Raw genomic sequence first — 16,738 nt, forward strand, 5'->3', positions numbered from 1 at the left:
ATATATACAAAATGTAAAGGCTAAGGCGTCATAAATAATGTGCATAACTATATATTTGCCTCTCACATGGAAGTTAGATTTGTAGTATGCTATGAACTAGATCCTCGTTACCCAGTGGTAGATCCTGGTCACAGGTTAATGCTGGATACCCAGGAGGTGCATTTAGCTCATGTTTGTCCAATCTTAATTTCAAACCCTGCACTGGTAATCATTTTAAAGTACTCAGTAAGTTGAAAAGCCTACTTTATGCAAATTATCTGTTCATGTTCTCTTCATTGATCCAATCGTCTTCCTTAGGAAAAAGTCAGGTCTAGAACCCTCCCTGTTATTCCTGATAATCAGAATCACATTTATATACGAAACATAGGAGGAGCAGTCACAAAATGTACATGCCCTCACTGGGCCAACACATTGAATTTTTTCAGTCAATCTTCAAAAATGTGTCACATGTCAAAACATATAATCAATATTAAATGATACATATACCAAATCGACCCATCTGGATTTCCGCAAACTATGTAAAAACTTATTGCACACAATTTGACATAGACTCCACATCAAACAAATGCAAAATAATCTAACATGCTAATACTCTACCCCTGTGCTAATATCACCCAGTCTTCAAGATTTGTTTTAATTGGAAATCATCTAATCCACATTTAATGCACACACCATGCTTCTCAATTCATTAGCTAATTCTAGCATTCTTAACGCAACTCATTATTTTTTTTTTTTATTGTTCGAAGGTCCCACCTTTTACCTAGAATGTGGCCTCTGCTCCTATATGTTTCAGTCCACTAGAGCCTTTAAATGCTGGACCTTCTTCAGGGGGAGTTAAATTGATCCTTTCTGCATTGAAGGATTATCATTCTTAACATTTGAGGATCCAAATGGAATCGATAAAAATGTAATAGTCGTAATCTTTTATATGGAGAATAATCTGAATTCATATATAGGTAGTGTAAGGGTGTCCAAGAAGGAAGCTGACAAAAGGTGGCATTGTGGTGGTTACAGACTTTTATTTTTAGTACCACAAACCTATCCCTATTTCTGTGAGGATTTTCCCTGCCCCAAAACAAATACTAAAGGGTGTGTCAAAATTGTCCATCAAAAATAACTCCCCTATCCTGTTTCGTAACCTACTTCTATCCCTCACACTACAACTAAAGGATAATATAACAGAAAGTTCCTCCTCCAGGAGAGTGTTTCCCTTCCCCTGATGCTCGGATAAGTACAAAAGAATGTTCTCTTGCAACATAAATGCTAGTGGGAATGACTCCCTTCCCCTAGCTTGTAGTTTTCAAACAGCCATTATACAATCTCACGTCCAGGAGAATGACTTACTTCTCCTGGTGCTTATCTCTACAGTTTCCAATAAAAGCAGGGAGAATAACTCTCTTCCCCTGATGACTCTGGAACAACTCCCAGTTCGGGACCAGGAGAATGCCTCCCTTCTTCTGGTATTGCTTGGCACAGTTCACAACAAGGCCAGGGGAGAAGGACTCCCTTCCCCTGTTGTCTAGACAGCTTTTTCTCACAATATTCAACTTGATCTACACTTTGCCACTCGGTTTTGGTGTTTGCAAAGTGCAGCCACTGCGACAAGTAAGTTCTCCTTGCTTGCTTGGTTCCTTTTTGTTAGGGTCCCAGAGCCTTATCTGGTGGTGGGGGTGGGCCTCTTACTACCACTGCGAAGTAAAGCTCTCCTTGGGTGATTGTTTTACATTAGTTGGGATCTCCGACCTGTCTCTGGTGGTGGTTGGGCTTATGGTCGCCACTGCAATGAGGTAGCTCTCCTCGGATACTTAGTTTGCAAGTGTTGGGGGCCCAAACGCGTCTCTTCCACCCTTGTATCCCCTCTGGGTCTCACACACCTTCCGTTACCTTCGGAGGGATGCCTGCACGCCACTGGGACTTCCTGGGACTGGGGTTCTTCTCTCAGATGTACCAGGCTTCTCTCTCCGGTTTCTGCAGCACACCGGCAACTCCGCGCTCTGGTCAGCTGCTTGGCTCTTCTCTCCTGCTGTGTTCAGGTCAGCTTCAACTTGTCCCCCGGAGAACTGCTTCCACGCTTCGCTGGTGTCCTTCACTCTTATCCGATTCTGATCTGTCCACAGCGTTTGGAACTCCCACTGGTTCCCGCACCTGTTGCTTCTTCTGGCTGGGTTTGACTGGTTTTTTAGTCCATTGTCTACATTTATACAATGTTGCCAGTCCCAAAAAGTCCTTTGCCTCTGTTGATGACTTCATCCTCATGCCTCCCCTGGGCTGCCTCCTACCAGTTCTAGTACAGTCTAGGACCCTCATATCTCCTGTGCTCTTCTTCATCGTATTACTTTTGGCAAAGGGCTCGACACCTTGTGAATCGTCACAGTAGACTTCCTTGATCGTCATAAACAATTCATACCTCTGCTTGTGTGAAGAATCTCATAACACTTGGCATAATTGGCTTTTTGTTTTTCTGAATAATTTTTTTCCCTTGCTCCAGTGCATTTTTGCACCCACAGGAGGCATTCCTTGATGGGAAGCCCCACACAGGAATAAAAAAAATGACAGGTAAGCAAGCGGATTTACATGCAAAGGGAAAAATAACACTGCCACCGTAAGGCAGCCAGCAGTTCTGATTTCAGCAATGCTTTATACTGGCAATTGAAGTAATCTCCACACCAACTCCTTGTGCCTCTTATGGTGGCTACAAAATCAAAAGAATACTGACTATGCACTCTACATAGGTTCCTTACCAGAATGAAGAGTTGTATGTAGAATTCTCAAATGTCATGCTGGAGGCTGGTGTTCGATTCTCTGCCTTTGCAACATAGTATTTACTTCAAAAGAAATGCCACTGATTTGCTTGTGGTCCGCACAGGTCTCAACTTGGGAGCCCGTTTCCATTGAAGCTCACTGTCTGTTTTGTAAACTTTGGTCATTACAATGGCAACAGCTACATCTAAGCATACCATCTCTGTTTTGACCCAAAAATTCAATCCCAATTTTGACCCAAAAAGGCAATCCCAATTTCGAATGGATTTTGTCCTCCCACGTATTCCTCATCTTATGATATTATATCTCTCCAGCTATGCTGCTTCGGAAGAAATGTTCTTTCGACAGAGGGGGCGCTGTATGCGATATCGAGGGCCTCCGTCGATCGTCAACGTCATCATCCACTTAAATAGTGCATGCAGCGCCCGTTCGCTTCGGTTCTGTTTTTTTCAGAGCTTACACTTGGTTATTAACGGCACGCTTCAGTTTTTCGTAAAAACAAAATGTCGTCTTCCTCGACTCCTTCGACACCAAAGTACGGTTTAAAAAATGCCACGACTGCAGATCGAAGATATCTATTAGGGATCCTCACTGCATCTGCCTGTGGTATCTGGGCTCTGGGCACCGTACCGACGACTGTGGGTACTGTCAGGCCATGACCGAGACAGCTCTCAGGGAGCGTAGAGGTAAACTGGCGGTGGGGAGGTTAGCTTCAAAGTCCTCTTCGAAGTGGGAGAAAAAGTCTGGCGAGTCCAGAGACTCCTCCCGGCATAAAAAATCGAAGAGGTCTCGATTGGAGAAGCTGCAGACCTTGAAGGCGGTGGCTAAATCCCTTAGCGCCTCCTTTAGACAACCTCAGCAACCCTATTCAGGCACATCTTCCTGGAGGGGGTCGTCCTTTAGTTTCTATTCCTTAATTGGAAGAGGAGAAGCTAGTCAAAGGGGCCAGAAGAAGATTCCCTCGTGGTGGACAAGGAAGGGGTGCTAAATCAGCCACAGCAGCTGCAACTTTACCCTCAGCCGCTACTGCAGCCGCCTCTAAACTACTCTGAGGCCTTGACCCACTAGACCCCGGTGCAGAATTTCTCAGTATCTGAACGAATGGCAGGGCATTACTTCAGATGCATGGGCACTGGAAACGGTAGCCCAAGGTTACTGCCTTCCTTTTCAAAAAAGGCCTTAAGATCATCCACCGGGATACAACCATGTCAAAATCCAGGAGAAATTCTAACCCTGCTAGAGAAAGGTGCAATCGAACATGTACATGCAGCAGAGAGGTACAAGGGTTGGTATTCCCCTTACTTTCTGATTCCCAAGAAGGACTAAGGATTGAGACCCATCTTGTACTTAAGAAAATGTAACAAGTTCCCCAGGAAGGACAAGTTCAAGATGGTTACCGTTTCTCAAATCCTTCAGGCTCCAACTCCAAGACTGATTGGTCTCATTGGACCTTCAGGATGCTTCGTTTCATGTGCCAATTCATCTCGAGCACAGAAAGTACCTAAGGTTTGCGGTTGGCGGTTCTCATTATCAGTTTCGAGTTCTGCCATTCGGGCTGACCTCCACCTCAGGGTTTTCACCAAGTTGATGACGGTCGTGGCAGCGAGTCTTGGAAGAGGGGGGCAGGGGGAATTCATGTCTACCCCAACCTAGATGATTGGGTGATCGGGTAAACGAGCCCTGAATAAGCCCAGGACCATCTCAGTATCACCTGATACTCCCTCCACAGACTGGGCTTCTCCCTCAATTACAAGCAGCCCCACATGACACCATTCCAAAGACTTCAATGGATACTGCCTCGGGGAAAGCCTCGCTTCCTGAGGTGAGAGCTCAGTACATTCTGCAGATGGTAACAAAATTCCAGAATGCCCAGCATCTTCTGGCCTTCGTTTTCTGAGGTTGCTATGGCTTATGGCATCCTTCATTTTCCTGGTGCCAGAGGCACGCTTGAGAATGAGATCCCTCCAATTGGCTCCCAGGACTCAATGGTCCCCATTCTCAGGCAATGTCGTACCAACTGCAAGTTCCGAGCAGAGTTAGTCAGTACCTTCAAGGGAGAATCTTTTTGGCAGCCATGGCCAGAGATCACAGTAGTGACAGAAGCTTCACTCACGGGGTGGGGAGCCCACACCAACGTGCTGACATCAGCAGTCGTTGGTCTCCATTGTAGTCCAAACTACACATCAACCTTTTGGAGCTGAGTGCAATCAGACTAGTGCTGAAGGCCTTCCTGCCCTCTGTACGGGGAAAGAATGTCCTGATAATAATGTACAACAGTGTCCATGTACTACCTCAACAAGAGAGGTGTAGGAGTGTAGGAGGACGTGGTACCCGGACCTTTAGGATATGTCCATCTGCCCTCCAATACGTCTTCCACAAAGAGAGGATCTTCTCTCGCAAGAGGAATGTCGAGTTCTCCATCCAGAGGTCAAGACACTCGCGCATGGTTTCTGAAAGGCTGAGATACAAGGATTGGGACCTCCCGGATGACGTAATGGAGATTTTGCTTTCGGCCAGAAGGCCAGCAACTAAGTCTTTGTACAGTTGCCGTTGGAATATGTTTAGCAACTCATGTAAGGATAAGAATGTGGATCCTTTCCAATGTGACACACCTATGGTACTCTCTTTTCTATTACAATAGCCAATCTGGGGTTCCAGATTGGAATCACTCATTAAGAGATACCTAGCAGCGATTCCATTTTTAAGCGCTCCTCAGAAGAGGTTTCTTATTTTAAAATCCCTTTGATAGTACAATTCTTGAAGGGACTTACTAATGTACACCCACCAGTTCCATTTAATGTACCCGTTTGGGACCTAGACCTTGTATTAAAGTTCTTGCCATGTATCCCATTTGAGCCTTTACATTCATGCCCTTTAAGGCTCTTGACATTATAGACTGTTTTGCTTATCGCAATAACATCAGCCTGCAGGGTAAGTGAGTTGCAGGCTCTTTCTTGCAAGCCTCCTCATACTACTTTCTTTGAAGATGGTCATTCTTAGGGTGAAACCATATTCATATTTTCTACCGAAGGTAGTCTCTGACTTACATTTATCACAAAAAATAACGTTGCCAACATTCTATCATCCAGCGAAGAAGAGGAGAGATTACATAGACTAGACCCGAAAATGGATCTAAGTTTTTATATTTCAAGGATGGCTAAATTTCGCCAGGTTGACCAACTTTTTATTGTGTATACAGGTTCCAAATTGGGCCTTGCAGTATCCAGATGGATTATCCTGGCTATTGTTGAATGTTATAGACTAGCTGATAGGGACCTGCCGGAAGGCCTAAGAGCGAATTCCACAAGGGGCATGGCAACCTCTTCAGTGCTTCAAAGGGATGTCCCAATAAATTACATCTTTTCAGTGGCCACTTACTCGTCTATTCATACATTTGTTAAACATTACTGCCTGGATTCTTCCTCCAGTCAGGGAGGTCTTTTTGCAAAGGCCGTCCTCCAATTAGGTCCATGTTTAAATACTAAATTAATTGATACTCCCACCTTCAAATTGTTAATGCTTTGGGTGTCTATCATAAGATGAGGAATACGTCGGAGGAACATCCAAACGATAGAACGTTACCCGGGGTAAGTAATTTGTTCATTTCGAGAGATGCACACATCTCTGTGACACAACCAAGGAACATATGTTATTCATGGATAGCAATGAGTTTACTTTAAAAAGGGATTTATGCATAGGAGGAACAATGCTCTTTTGATCCCAAAAGAGCGTACATTAGATAAGAAATCAGATTTGACGTAAAGCGGTAAGCTTCTTGCAATGGGGTGTGTTGGAGGGATATTCAGACCAGGTTGTGGAGGGGAGTAAATGGAACAGTCACCCGGAACGATTTATAGGTAGACCTGCATTGATTAAGGACAATGAAATGTGGCAATTTGTAAGTGCAGGTAGGTGGTGCGATCAGCTGTGCTTGGGATGTGACCATGATGGGCAAAGTGCTACAGAGGAGGCAGAGGAAGTGTGAGACCGAGGCAGTTTAGAGAGGCAACAAGTTAGCTAGTAGGCAGATTAGGTAGTTGTTTTTTTTTTTTTCTTCTTCTTTCTTTAAGTCTTAGTCAAGGTGCACAACATTCATATATCATCATGTAACCAATATTTCTGCTTTTGGAATCTCGACATCGACTAAGATTTTGAACTTTTTTTAAAACCAGTTAACAAAACTTTAATCTTAACACACTTTTTAACCACGTAGTCCGTTATTCCTCCCTCCCCACACACCCCAACAGATGAGATGGGATCGGGAATCAAGCTTGGGACATGAGGTGGTCCGGCAGACAGGAGCACTCGTATCGGAAGAGCGAGGGAGGTTTTTATTTGTATGCTTTGAGGAAGGGGCGACCATTCCATTTCTCTTGCGGGAGAGAAGTCATGCAGTGCCCTTGTGATATTCTCAGTTTCGTAAATCTTTGGCCTTTTGGGCCCACATTTTCTCAGAGGGGAGCGAGGGTGACTTTCAACCTATAGTGAGGCCGACCCTTGTGGCTAAGAGGAAGAGAAAGCTAGGCATGTGCGCGAGCCGTTGTCATTGGTCTTCTACTTCAAGCCCGAATAGCACAAGCCAGGGAGCACAGCGTCTCTGAACGCCATCCAAGCTCTTTACCCAGCCCAGGACCTCTTTCCAGAATGCCTGCACTCTCTGGCACGACCACCACATATACCAGTTGTTGGCTTGTTGGCCACAACCTCTTCAGCAGAGTGGGCTCTATTCCTGGAACATCTTGGAGAGGCAGACTGGGTCGTTGTGCCACCCATGAAGACAGTGCAATTCGTATTGGCATGAGATGGAAGTTTTGTGGGCGGCGGTGTAGAGTTGCTTCCAGAGATCCTCATGGATAGCTCCCTTTAACATCTCTTCTTGAGGGCTTCATTCATATCTGATTCTGTGTTCAACAGGGCTCTATACATTCGAGGGATGAGACCCGATGTAGATGTGGTACTGTCCAGAATGTGTTCAAACAGCATTGGGTCCCTTTGTACAAGACACACTTCAATTGAAGGTAGTGGAAGATTGAAAGGGAACCTATTCTAAGCCCCTTCTCCAGTTGCTGGAGGGAGATGCATGCGTTTCCCTTTATTATTTGTCCCACCATGTCCAAGCCCGCCTCAAAACATTTTTGGAAGTGCTGTTGTTCCTGGATGTAGTTTCTGATCGGGGGGGGGGGAGCATACGTGACTCATCGGAGAAGGCCATGAGGTGACTCCTCTCATTTCACTCTTGTTCCACCAGAGCTGGAGGAGTGGACCCAGTATTCTGTGGTTCAGGACTTTGCCTGGGAATGACGATTTTGGCACCCAGAGGCATTCTCCTAACGTCACTGGCCTTAATAAGTTATTCTCTATACTCTTACGTCCCGTCCCCTTTCCTCCATACTTGTGGGACATTCTGTCCTTCGTGACGGGACCAGAACGCTTTGTTAAAAAGCCTCAAAAATGAAAAAATGTGTCCGTCTTATTTTTACACAGGGTACCGCACAAGAACGTAACCCCGCCCTCCTGAGCTCTGCCCACGCATTGCCCTTAAGTCCTTTTCTCTGCGCTGTCGGGGCTGGACGCACTAGCATCACTGTGAATTTTTCTTTTTATTCCCTTTGTCCTTCCTTCCTACTCCGGTTGCACGGTCATCTAACCCTCTGTCTATGCCGGAGCGTCTGGGATTCGTGTCCTGTTCTTCGTGCGAACGTCATTCGCCAGGGCAGATAACCACTCTTTGCATGGAGTGTCTAGGCCTAGAGAATCACTTGGATTGCGATTCCCTCTCCGTCCGGGCACTCCGTCGTCTTTGGTGGGAGGAAGTGTTTCAGTGCGTTCCTCCACCCCATTTACAGATTTTCATCGACGAAAAGAAGAAACGCCCGGTAAGTTATTTACTTTTTAGGGTGCCCAGGCAGGGGACTCCTTCCGGGGGTCTTCCAGGACCGGGAGAGGCTTATGTAGCTCGGTCACCAGGGCTTCCCCAGAGGTGCCCCACGAAGGGGCTAATAGACGCACCAGAGTGTCTCCGAGGGTTCCCGCAACGGGCCTGCCAAAACCGGACACTATTCCAAGGTTCACCGTTTTGGTGCTAAAGTTCAGGCCAGTTCTTCTGTGGCTCTGGATGCCGGGGTTCCTCCTGAAGTCTCTATTTCTAGAGCTTTCCACACAGATACTGTAGTTTGCCCTGAGGCCTCAATTTCTGGAGCTTTCCACAGTCCCGGCTCAATGCCCCTCTCGAGGGAGCTATTCGTCCCGGGTTAAAACCAGAGGTTCCTCTTCTTGAAGCTAAATCCAGCACCGACCGAATCGAGAGATCCTCTTTGAAGGCCTTGTCGGTGAGGTACGTTCCGCAGCTGTCCCACGCTCAGGGTTGTGGTGGTACCGTTTCTGTCGTGGGGCAAAGAAGGTGGCCACGGACCACAGGCCTTCCAGTACCGGCTCTGCCCAGGCTCCTCCACTGGAGGCTACTTCTGGCGCAGTTCCTAAGATGTCGAGTAAACACCCAAGACCTGCCAACACCGGCTTAGCCGAGGATCCTTGTTTGAAGGCTAAAGTGTCACTTACGTCCCCTATCTGCCCTGAGGAGACAATTCCCTCATATTCACATGTGACACAGTTCTCCTCGGGTGTCGACAAAATGGCGGCCCAACCTCCATGGTCCACGGTGGCCATTTTGGATACCTCCCTTACACCAACGGTCACAACGTCTGGTGCTGGGAGCATTTCTTTTGGGGCTGAGCAGCCTTTTCCATGCTATGTGGACAACAAAAACCCATTCCGCCCTTCATTCAGTTGGTGTGCTCGGGCACCGCTGCCTCATACAGTCTTGCTCCCTCCTGGTCCCGCACCACATATATGTGGATCCGGCCCTCCTGGCAACCATCCTCTTTGCTTCATGGGGGTATGCCCCTCACGAGCGGCCTCTGCCTGTTCCAGTGCCAAAACCTTTGTCAGAGGTTATGTTTTTTGGGAAGTTTCAGACGCTCATGCACTCTGATGCCATGCGGGGGTATTTCAAGGGTCATTTCGGGTAAATGTACTCTGAACCTCCTGTCCCACCTTCTGTCCCGGCTGTTCCTACTCAGGTCCCGGTGGAGCCACCTTCTGCATTGCTTCCTGTCAGACCTCCTCCACCACTCCCTCCTCGGTCCCTGCTGTCTCCTATAGAGAAGACACCAGTAGAACGGGATAGCACTTTAAAACCTGAGGTGCTATGCGCAGTGGACCAGGGAACAGAAGTTCCTGCTTCGCTAGATGAGCCTCAAGCGGATCACGATAGCGATGAGCAGCCCCGCTCTGTTAGAGCATTCCATGACCGTGTCCTGGATATGATGGCCCTGCTTGATATTCCAGTACATGAGGCCCCCACTCCACAGGAGGGGGAGCTTTCTGGAGCCTTTACCCTGTCACCTCATTAGCGCACCGGCCTGTTCCTCCAGAAGGTCTTCTTGGCTGAGGCCTGTAAAGTCTGGGATAAACCCCATACCGGGCTACACCACAACAAGAGGATTGACGCTCTGTGTAAGCTTCATGCCTCTGAGGAGATTGCCTTATCGGCTTGTCAGCTCCCTTCGTCAATGGTGGTGGCAGCAGCCACTCTCCAGTCCAAGCCGGCCTCTGCATCTTCCACGGCAGCGGCCCAAATCTTTTCCAAAGAGGATAAGCTTCTGGACGTCTTTCAATTCGGTGCTTCAACTTCATCAAGCGAACACCGAGCTCATCCTGGCAGCAGCCAATCTGAGTTGTGGGAAGAGCTAGCCGATTTCTAGGAGTGTATTCCTGCAGATAGGCTAGACTATTTTAAAGCCAGTTCGTCGGACACCAAAGTGTTGGCACATGATCTATTGGAAGCTGCGGCACATCATGTAGATACCTCTGCCGCGAGGCCTTATGGTCTAGGTTGACATCTCCTGTCAGGCATGGCTCCATGTGACGAAGTTCTCAAAGGAAGTGCAAGACAAAGTACTAGGCCTTCCTTTTGATGGCAAGGAATTGTTCCATTATTCTACAGACGAGGAACTCACAAAGACTAAAGTGACAGCTAAGGCCCCTTATACACAGAGGTCAGGGTCCCAGACTCAGTCCTTCTCTGGATTCAGGGGGTTTCAGGATTGCTGTGTGCACCGTACTGAAGCGCCGGTTGGTGGGCCTTGTCGAAAGCAACAACGGCAAGGCGGTCGGTTTTTCTCTCGCCCATTAGCCTCCTCTCCAGGGACAGATAGTCTCCCTGCTGTCAAATCCTCAAAATTATATATTTATTTGTCAGTCACACAAGACTCTGGTGGGAGGACGAATCTCGTCTCATCTGGAGGCGTGGCAGACCATCACTGAAGACCTAGTGGCTTTTGTCTATCGCTTGGGCGGGCTTCCGCTTGCCCCTGCCCCATACACCACCCTTCAACCCTCCCTTGCAGCAGACTGGGTTGCCCTCCCTCAGAGCCGTGGTACAGAAACTTCTAGACCCCAGAGCGGTGGAACCTGTTCCCCTCAGGGAGCAAGGGGAGGGCTATTACTCCCGTCTGTTCAGTGCCCAAAGTCAACCAGGCTGGCCTGCACACTATCCTAGATCTTTTCCAGTTCGATTTATCTCTTCCCCAAAAGAAATTCAAGATGATCACGCCCTGCCAAATAAAGTCCTTTCTTCGGAAGGGCTATTGGCTCAGTGTGGTGGACCTCCAGGGTGCGTACTTGCACATTCTGATTTGGAGCCCGCATGGGAAATATCTGCGGTTCTCCATGGGAGATGAACACTTTCAGTTTTGAGTACTCCCTTTTGGTCTCAGCTCGGCGAGGCGCTCCAGAGACTCCTCTCAGGGCCCCGCGGTGGGTCTGCCAAAACCAGATATTCTTCCGAGGTTCCCTGTTTGGGGCTAAGGTTGAGCCCAGTTCTTCTGTGGCTCTGGATACCAGGGTTCGCCCAGAGGCTTCGGCATCTGGAGTTAACTGTACCAAGTCTTGACTCGAGGCCTCTGTCGATGTGGCTATATGGACCGGGGTTAAACCTGAGGTTCCCCTTCTTGGGGCTAAATTGGACACCAACAGAATTGAGAGTCCCTCATCCAGGGTCTTGGCTGTAAGGTATATCCCTCAGCCTTCCCACGCACACGGCAGTGGTGATACCAGTTCTGTTCACGGGGCAAAAGAAGGCAGTCATTCACCACAGGCCTTCTAGTACCAGCTCTGCTGCGGATCCTCCATTAGAGGCTAATTCTGGGGCAGTCCCTAACGTGTCAAACACCCTAGATCTGCTAGTACCGGCTCTGCTGAGGTTCCTTGTTTCAAGGCTAATATGGTATGCAAGGCCTCAGACTCCCCTGAGGAGACTATTGCCTCACTTGCTTCTGTGACGTAGTTCGCCCCAGGCGTTGACAAAATAGTGGGCCAACCTCCCGGGACCATGGAGGCCATTTTGAATACCTCCCTACAGCAACAGTGTAGTTTGTGTTCGCACAGACAATTCGGTGGCCATGTTTTACATGAACAAGCAGGGTGGCACCAATTCTCCTCTCCTTGTGGATCTTGCCATACAAATTTGGGACTGGGCCATCCGGCACAATGTTTGGCTCCAGGCTGTACACATCCCGGGTCACATCAATGTGGCTACAGATTCCCTCAGTCGCCAGTCGGCATCAGATACGAGTGGGAGATGAACAGCATTGTCCTCTCCAACATTTTCCATCAATGGGACATCCCAGAGGTGGACCTCTTTGCAACTTCCCCGTCCGACCACATGCAGAGTTCGACACCGAAGCCTCAGCACAGCTGCTGGATGAAAGTCCCAAAGGGAGGGAAACCCCCCGCCGCACAGAAAATATAACCGACTGTCGTCTCTCCATGGCGGAACCCGCACTCTCGGCATCCGGGTGTCCCACGTAATGCCCCAGCTGAGTGGATGGACAATCACTCTGGCCCGAGGCCTCAACTGGTTAATTTTTGTTTTATTCCTTTTCCCGGGCTGGGAACGACCCCCCCCTCCCCACCCCAACCCTAGCCCGCGTGATTGTTGGACCACCTTTTCCGGCCCTTTAAGTTGCCAGGCCATGTTTGGTCCTGGTTGGTTTACTGTTAAAACTTGGTTACAGCGGACCGGCAACTACAACCCTCGTCTGGAAGTCTCCTGCCAGTGACCACTGAAGACGAGCAGCACTCTTCTCCCCCACCACATACCAAGCTACGCTATATCTCCTTGAATGTCTGGGGCCTGAACTCCACCATAAAACGCAAATCCATCCTACGCCTCTACAGGACCTCCAAGCTTCGGTAGCGTTTCTCCAGGAAACACCTCCTAGCAGAGGACTTCCCTAGGCTATGATGCCAGGCATTCCCAACTCAATACCTGGCCTCGAAACCCAGCAAAAAAGGAGGCACAGCGATTCTCCTAGCGAGGGGCAAAGAGAAAGGAATCCTGTGTAGCCCAGAGGGCAGATTTGTGGCGATTAAGGGGGATCTCTATGGCCAGCTTCACACACTGATCGCGGTCTACGCGCCAAACGATGATCAGGAGACCTTCTTTGCAGAGCTGGAGTCATCTCTTCTCCCCTTCCTCAAGGGCCAGGTGGTCCTAGGCGGGGACTTCAACGGGGTCCCCAACCCCCCTGCTGGACAGAATGGGTGCTCCATCTCCCAGGGATTTCAAGATTGTCCTGAGCCTTTGCCACCTGTTCAGAACCCTGGGCTTGGTGGACACCTGGAGGGTCTTTCATCCGGACACAACAGAATACTCCTTTTTGTCCCATGTCCACCGATCCTCATCCCGAATTGACTTGCAAGCCCACAGCTCATACAGTTCACAGATGAAGTGGTAATTGGCACAAGGGGTCTGTCTGACCACTCCCCAATCCTTGACCCGGACACCCCTGAAAGGCGCCGATGGACCCTATACCAGCCGATGTTGCACAACATGGCCGTCCGTGATGCTATATCCAAAGCGATCAAATGCTATTTCAAAGAGAACCCCCCCTGACCTCACCTCTACAGCTACGAGATGGGAGGCCATGAAGGCCGTAATCAGAGGAGAATTAATAGCTCAGGCAGCCGCATACAGGAAGAGGCGGTCCACGAAAAGGGACCAGCTCGAAAAGGAGATGACGGAGGCAGACTCGATCCTGAAAGGAAAATGGTCACCCGAAGCGGTCAAACTGGCAAGGCTGGCCCGCACGAAACTGGAGGCTCATTATGGCGAGGACACGGCGCAGTCCCTGATAGGACGAAACAGTGCTGTTACGTGAACGGCAATAAAGCCAACAGGTACTTAGTGAGCAAACTAGCCAGAAGTCGCCGACAAAACCACATCATCACCCTGAAAGACCCAAAGGGCAGAATCCGATATGAAGAAGCTAAATTCCAAATATCAGCGGCCCATCTAGCCAGCACTCTGTCCTCTGCCCCCCGCCCACAGGCTCTCCAGGAACAATTCATAGTAGACGCCAGATTGCCGCAGCTCTCCGAAACAGTCAGATCTGCCCTTGAGGCCCCAATCACGGTGGAAGAAGTAGAAGAAACTCTGAAATACCTGAGTTTCAGGGTCCCAGGTCCGGACGGATTCCCGCCTAAGTTCTACAAACTCTTTCGTTCCTTGCTTCTGAATCAACTGACAGAGCTTTTCAACTCCTTCCGCGACACAGGTTCCATAGTCCCATCCATGCAAGAATCCACCACAATCATGCTCCTGAAGCCAGGCAAAGACCCAATGGAATGCTCATCGTACAGGCCAATATCACTTCTCAATGTGGACGCAAACGCATATTCAAAGGTCTTGGCGAACAGGCCAGCCCAGGTCCTACCATCTATCATAGACCAGGACCAGGCAGGATTCATCAGAGGCAGGAGCACTGTGGACAACATCCACCGAGCACTTCACCTCATCGAAGTGGCGACCCAAGACCAACAGGGCTTGGCAGTCCTGACCCGGGATGCCACCAAAGCCTTCGACAGGGTGGACTGGAACTTTATGCAGCTCACATTGGAGGCTTTCCGATTTGACCCAGTTTCCAAAGAATGCTGCTAGCAAACTACAAAACACTGAAAATATCATTATGGCTTAACCAAAAAACCACCACCTTGATCCCGCTCTCCTGTGGAACAAGACAGGGCTGCCCGCTTTCCCCATTGATCGTTGGCCTGGTCATGGAACCTTTCGCCCAAAGGACACGAGCCAAAGACAAAATCTCTGGGCTGGACATAAACTGGGAGCAGTTCAAAATGTCACTGTATGCCGACGAGGTGATGCTCTCCATCACCAACTGCCAGACCTCGCTACCCACCGTTCTTACCGAACTGGAGACGATCAAACAAGTAGCGGTATTCCAGGTGAAATACTCCAAGTCGGAAGCACTGCACATCAACCTGGATGGCCCACTCATAACCACCCTTCAAACGCTCTGCCCACTGAGATGGAACTCTGACTCTTCAGACTACCTAGCCTCACAGCAGACTCCAAAAAACGATATGCGGTTAATTACCCCCCAACCCTCTATTTAAGGAGTTGGAGAATGATCTGCAATGCTGGGACAGCCAGGAAATGTCCCTGATGGGGCGGGGTCACAGCATGCAAAATGAACTTACTCCCCAGATTGCTGTACCAGTGTTCTGCGCTCCCGGTTCCCCCTCTGAAACAGGCCCTGGAGCAACTACAGAAGAAGCTCACGAAATTTGTCTGGAAAGGGCATAGAGCCAGAATACCAATGAGTCATGACAGGGGCAGCTAAATGGGGCGGCCTAGGTCTACCCAATCTCACAAATTATTTCCTGGCAGCTCAACTGGCCAGCACCTCTGCCTGGGCGGAACAGGAGTTCTCTAGCCCCCCCCCCACACCCCCTGAGATGGGCCCGGATTGAACAAGCTAAGTCTCAGCTGCAGCTACACTCCCTACTGCACACCCCAGGGGCCCTCTGGAACCATGGACCATGGATGCTATTAACCACCAAAGCCACCCTAAAAGCATGGGTGTGGGCCAGACGAAGGAAAAAGCTGGCCAAAGGTTTGGACCCACTCTCCCCGATCATCTGGAACCCTGACTTTTCCCCAGGTATGGAGGCGACGAACTTCAGCCGATGGACCGCAGGAGGCCTTCGATCCCTCTCGCAACTCTACGAGGGCAGCTCTCCGCTCAGCTTCGAAGAATGCAAAGGTCGCCTACAGATATCGGAGAAGGAAAGGTTCACATATGCGCAACTACGCCATTGGATCTCGCAACCAGCAGTTCGCCAAGGGGCGACCCGAGACCTGCACCCCCTTGAACACGCATTGGAAGAAAGCCCACAACAAGGGCAGATCACTAAGCTGTACCGCCTCCTCCTAGAAGGCATATTACAGGTCAGACCCCCATACGTGGCTGGATGGGAGACAGACCTGAGACACCCCATCGAGGACCAGACATGGATGGAGATATGAACCAGGATCAACGCGGCCTCCAGATGTGTCATGAACAAAGAATGCACCCTTAAGCTCCTCCACAGCTGGTACCTCTCCCCGGCCTGCTTACACCATTGCAACCCATCCATAGACCTGAGCTGTTGGAGACGCTGTGGTGAACGGGGATCCTTCTTCCATATGTGGTGGAGTTGCCCAACTGTGCAGTCCTTCTGGAGGGACATTATACAAACCATTGAGGATATCACCCAACGCAAGCTGCCGATGAATCCTGAGGTGATCTTCCTAGGTGTAGCCAATCCAGACTCCTACCCCAAGACAGGACGCGCTGCTAAACTGCTGACGCAGATACTATTGGCAGCCAAGATCACAGTAGCACGCAAATGGAAAATGCAAGAGGGCCCCATACTGCCCCTCTGGTGGATAAAAGTCTGGGAAATACTAGTGGCAGAGAAAGTCACAGCAGCAGAAGAGGGGGCCCTCCATCGATTCACTGACTGTTGGGCTCCAGTTTTGGAGTAGCATAGCAAATTCCCAGCATTGACTTTCCAACCGCGCCTGGTGACAAACCTTTTGGGACCCCAGAACCCTGATGGATCTCTAGACCGTCGG

General features: G+C 49.3%; 1 protein-coding gene across 4 annotated transcripts in view; it reads left to right on the plus strand.

Annotated features, from left to right (window-relative positions):
• LOC138528557 (uncharacterized) overlaps positions 1 to 16,738 on the plus strand; it is a 788,016-nt gene that overhangs the window by 135,874 nt on the left and 635,404 nt on the right. The window lies entirely within an intron of this gene.

Source organism: Ambystoma mexicanum, chromosome 7q (genome assembly GCF_040938575.1).
Source record: "Ambystoma mexicanum isolate Mex_15411 chromosome 7q, UKY_AmexF1_1, whole genome shotgun sequence".
In the NCBI taxonomy this organism is placed as follows: domain Eukaryota; kingdom Metazoa; phylum Chordata; class Amphibia; order Caudata; family Ambystomatidae; genus Ambystoma; species Ambystoma mexicanum.